We start from the raw sequence: 6,017 nt of genomic DNA on the forward strand, positions 1-6,017 counted from the left end.
CCACCTTCTTCAATTCACACAAAACAACATATGGTTACTTCCAAAGCTCAAAAGCACACTATGGGAGGCTAGGGTTTCGACCTTCGGGTGTTGGGGAGTGGAGGCTGACCAAAGGATACAACCAAGGCAACATAAGTTGCTTAAAAAGGGACAAACCCTAAAAATTAGGGTTTGCCACTGTTTAACGTATGCCCAACGTACTCCCACGTACGCCCAACGTACTTGGGTGAACCTGCGTTCCTAAAACGAGCTAGTACGCTAATTGTAATCATAGAGTACGCCCCGCGCACTAGCTAGGGACCAAAAAGATAGAAATTTTGCATTAAGGGGTTAAAAGGGAAACATACCAAATCTCGAATGTTACAAGTACTTTCTTGTCAAATAGTTGAATATATTGGGACTTTAGTGTATATATCCTTTTTTTTTTGTAGAAATTTGATGATATGATAGTCTTTAAGCATAAGAGTTAATGGAATCTGCTCTGGTCAGGTAGATCCTATTGAAATCCTTAACGTTTGCTTCTTGTTAAATTGTTTTTTGTAATTTCAACAAATCGACATTGAAAAAAATGGAGATAATCAAAAAAGAAAGAAAGAGCCAGAGTTGTGTTGACTTTTTGCAGTCTTAAAAATGGAGAACTAAGAAACTAGAAAAGACGAAACCGCCCTTCTTACCCCTTCTCCACATTCACACCCTTTTGACTATGCGCGTGCTGTTTGTGTTTGTACAATCTGCCCCCTCTTTTCAGTTCAAGAATTGACGATGAACCAATAAGAAGGATTTACAAGTCTTCTTACTACCTCTCGCTCTCTCTTTTGCATATGTTTTCCCTGATCGTGATTGTAGCAGGATAAAGATGATGATAGTAAGAAAAGTAGCAGCGCTACGACGGAAATCAAAATTAAAAGTTCTTGGCTACAAAATTGGGTCTCATGAGGCTGATAAAATTATTTGTTTCTAGGGAAACCAAAACTATACACTAATGTCCCAATATTTTCAATGATTTGACAAGAAAGTCATAATTTTTTTTTTGACAGTAAAGTCTTAATTACAGGCTAATCGACAAAAAATGATAAGCGTGTCAAAAACTGTCAGGAGTTAGGACTTTACTGTAAAAAAAATATAAAGTTTATGACTTTCTTGTCAAATCGTTGAAAATATTGGGACTTTAGTGTATATATCCATATATTCTTTTACTAGTTTATAACCCGTGGGAACCACGGTTATAAAATTAATTAAACTTTTATAATAAAAATTTATAATTATTAATTAATTATTTTAAATAAGTAATTTTAAATAAATTATTAATTAAGAGATATATCAAAATTTTAAAGTTATTATAACTTCACATTTAACATATAATTAGAAAATGTAAATTTGAATTTTGAAATGAATTATCTAATATATCTACATGACACATAACATAATATCAATAAGGAGATGTATTAGAGTGACACTTGGCAAAAGAAGATTAAAATTATTCATTTATTAGAATAGGGATTAGTTTTGGTAAAATAAATTTAGAAAAAGTAAAAAATAAATAAATTATGGACTACTTTTACAAATTAAAATATTACATTAGTTTGTCAAACGAATATTAAAGATATTAAATTAAGATCGATGAAAAATATCATTGTAGACAAAGACAAGAGCATGGAGCAAATCCCAATACAAATTTGGCGATTAAAGAAAGATCCAGCAGCATGTATAGTAATGACTTAGTTCTTTAGCTTATTTTGTTTTCTTCTTGGTTAGTCGATGTACTTTGTTTTCTAGCTTTCCGTTGGTTTTTATTAATAAAATCTTTGTTGTTCAAAAAAAAAAATGTATTGTCATGACTCATGAATAAATACAATTTTAAAATATACAAACAAAAAACACAAATATAAATTAAAGAATCTTGATTTTAGTGTAATTTAAAGATCTCTCAAAACATGTATAATTCCGATTAACGTCAATCAATTAAAAACCAAAATACAAATCATCTTTATAACCCCAAAGGTCACAAAAATATGCAAATCCATTTTAACATTACTCACTTAAAATAACATATATGCATTAATATAAATGTGAAGATTAATTTTATGCATTTTGTAGTTCTCATTTATGTATACAATTTTAAACCCCTTTTTTTTCAAAAAAATGTTAAATATATTTATGCAATCAAATATTAAAATATTTGTATACATTTAACTTAAAAGGGGAAAAAATAACAATTAATTAAAGTCAAACACAATCAAATTGATCTTTGTCTTTGGATTAAGTTGTTATGTCCATGATTAATGCACTATGTTCAATTTGTTAATGACATTTTACATCAAGTGCACATGCTAAGACATTGACTTTGTTGATCATTAGAACCTTAAGTTTGACTTTGTCAAAGTGGGTAGACTGATCGACAAGCTTTGATTGTGTGTTTTTTTTCCGAATATATTAGGTAGTGTTTGTTTTTTTTCTGCAGATCTGTGTGACCTCTTCTGTCTGCGCCACGCAGACCACGCGCAGACATTAGCTTTCGCAGACTGTTTGTTTTTCTGAAGACTGCAGACCTAAAAATGTATGTGCGTCCTCTTCTTGGCGTAGATGTGGACTAAAGTCTTATTCAGACATCTTCTAGCCTAAAAAAACATATATATCTTAATTTTTTTTAAGTTTTTTTTAATTTATATTTTTTCCAACTTTATTAATGATAAACAATTTGAAAAAAAAAATTACAAAACTTAAAAAAAAACGTTCGACGATACAAACATGATATTTTTGACAAATTTATAAATAAAGATTTATTACAATAATAGTCGTTGAAGTTGTTTATATAAATATGAAAAAAAATCATAATATATTCTTATATTTTTTTGCCAAATTTTGTAAAACATTATTTAATACAGTATCATTAATTTCTCGAGAAAATATTGATGGTACGTTTTTAATGGATTTAATTGAAAAAATCGAAGTTTATTTCCATCCATTTATGTATCAAATTCTTTGATCACTAATTATAATGTTTAGTTATAACTTTGCAACCAAAGTTGTTGGTTTTTATCAAATATATACGTTAATTCATACCATTTTTATTTTTGTTTTTTATATAATAATACATAAAAGTTGATCTAGATTCGTTAATTATTTATAACAAAGTCATAAAAATATTAAAAATCACTTTGAAGTTTAAAAAATCAGTTTATATAGATTTCAGTTTATTTTAGTAGCCTGCATATGTTAAAAAAATAAACAGTTTTCTTTTTTCAGACTGCAGACGTTTGGTCCAGCTCTTCTACTGCATAGGTCTACAGATGTGGTCCGCAGACTGCAGACATTTTGTCTCAGAAAAAACAAACAACACCTTAGTAAGTTAGGAAGAAGCTACTAGGACTGTTTACTATTTGGATAAAACCGAATTGTCCAATTGGACAATTTGGATTGGACTATCTGGTTCGGATATTTGGATATTTGGATTGATTTTCAATAAAACCGAATCATTATTTTGAATTTCGGATTGATTTTGGTTTATAAATAAGAACCGAATAGTCCAAAAATACCGAATAAACATATATTATTTATTTATTTTTAATATATATCTATAGTTATTTATTAATTTTGTAATTTATCCTTTAAAACAGGTTCAAAACGTTTCACCCAATAAAAAACATTAATATGCATTTTCTCTCAAAAGTTTTATATCTATAAAATATTTAACTATAATATACCTTCTTAGTAGTTGTTTATAAATTTCAAATCACAACTAAATAATTTGTTTTCACTTCTTGTGTAAAATTGGGTAATATTATAATTATATGTCGTTTTAAAATGTTTCGTTTTTGAAAACCGAATTATAAAAATCGATCCAACCGAATTGTAATTGGATCGGATCGGATCAGATTTGAATTTAGTTTGGACTATTCAGATCCATGTTTTGAAAACCGAAATCAATTTGGATCCACTTGATTGGATCGGATCAAATCGATCCATCCAAACGAACACCCGTAGAAGCTACATAGAAAACAAATACTTACAAAGAAGAAATAGCTAATCTAGGTTATACAACTAACCAATCTAATTTATTATATATTTTTTGCTCCGTAACCAATACAGAAAAACGATTGGAAGAAAATGTTATCATAAAACTATATTTTCCTCTGATTTTCGTTTTCAAATAAAAGATTATTTTGAAAATTCCAAATGTTGCGTAGAGTAGTAAGAATGAAAGCCTTGACTATGCTTATCAAGGTAAATTGAAAGATCATGAATTTAAGCAGTGTCATTGATCTAATTGATTCGTGAATTATATACAACTAATTGTTTCAGTTTTGATTTTCCTAATTTTTGAGAAGAAAACGTCCCTTGTATAATCTTTCAATGAAATTGCATTTTTTTATATGCGTTTGTACACATACAAGTTTTAACGGGTATAATTGTCATTATTAAATTTTGAGATATTGAGTTAATACATAAAAGGCTGTCTAAAGGTATATGTTAGATATAGTCGACCTGTTTTGGATACTTTTGTTTTAACTTCTTACGAATTAATATAATTTCAATATATTTTTTTATGTCTTCATTTATCACTTTGCATATGGTCTTACATCCATATTAATTTTGTAACTTAGGTACACACATTCTATGTGTTGTTATTTGATGATTCTTGGAATTTGGGCAGTCCATCGTCGTTATTTGATAATTCTTCGGTAATCCATTCTATAAAATATTTTTTTTAATGGCTGAATTTTTATTCAAAAACAACTAACATGTACTTAGATAGAAAATAGATTTACAATATATTACGAATCAATTGGTTTTGTAATCATAAGGTGCAATTAATACTACTTTTAGTATTCCTATTAGAAAACCAACACAAAAGAATGAATGATGATCTTTTCAAGAATACTACTTCTATTTATTTTGGACCACTGAAAGACCATATTGTTGTGTAATTCCAAAAGCAATCCAAATAGTAGTCAATATGATCACCTCAAGGACTTTCATCTTCGTAGCAATCAAGTTAAACGTATTCACCCATGTCATAAGCTCAATAATACTAATCAAGAGAGGAGATAACCCATGTCATAAGCTCAATAATGCTAATCAAGAGAGGAGATGGGATGTCTAGCCATTTTTCAATCTACAACCATATCTAAGTAGCCATCTCATAGAACAAGAACACATGACTAGTGTTTTGAATACAAAGATCACACACCGGTAATAAAAGAGACGAGATACTTCTCCCACTTAAAACATCCTACATTTAATGGATGTAATGCATTAATGCACTTGGATCTTTTTAATGGGTTGTAAACTGATAAAAAAAACTATTATGATCACACCTATCTTAAAGAACAAAATCAAGAAATGCCATGTAAATTAGGAATATAAAAAATGTTAAACAACTATTTTACTTTAATAAGATCTTCGACAACAATCTCAAATGTTTTACAAATGGACCGATTGTTTTTCTATCCCCTTCCCCTTCTCATGTGGCATCTTATCTCCCTTCAAAGTCGATACAAAGAACTTCTTATTCTCGTTCCCCTTTTGAAAGGTGCAATTGACTCGTTGAATGTATATACAGTTGAGAAGGTGCAATTGAGTCGTTGAATGTATCATATATCTCATGTGTTGTGCTTGGTAAGAAAAGCTATGTGAACTTGATTCCTAACCTCTATAAAGTTTGCATGATTGAAGGATTTCCTAAGCTAGAGATTAACTATGTTGCTGGTTTATGTGTATGGTTAGAACTCAAGGCTAGAAATGCTTGTATTAAACTCAAACAAAATAACGAGGATGAAATGATTTTTCAAGAGTTGAAAACATTATCAAAGGACTTTAGAATTGATGAACAAACGATGTGGGTGGAGAATAGAGATTGAATTCTTACCTCTTTGTTCTTGGACATCAAGAGAATTTAAGAAGGTTGCAAGTGAATTGAGAGATGTGACATTCATTGATAAACATCAAGAGAAGAATATATCTATGGAGAGAGTGTGTATTAAAATGACTAATATGTTTTTGATATCCGAAAGGGT

Source organism: Lactuca virosa, chromosome 9 (assembly GCF_052849685.1).
Source record: "Lactuca virosa cultivar CGN04683 chromosome 9, Lactuca_virosa_CGN04683_v6, whole genome shotgun sequence".
Taxonomy (NCBI): Eukaryota; Viridiplantae; Streptophyta; class Magnoliopsida; order Asterales; family Asteraceae; genus Lactuca; species Lactuca virosa.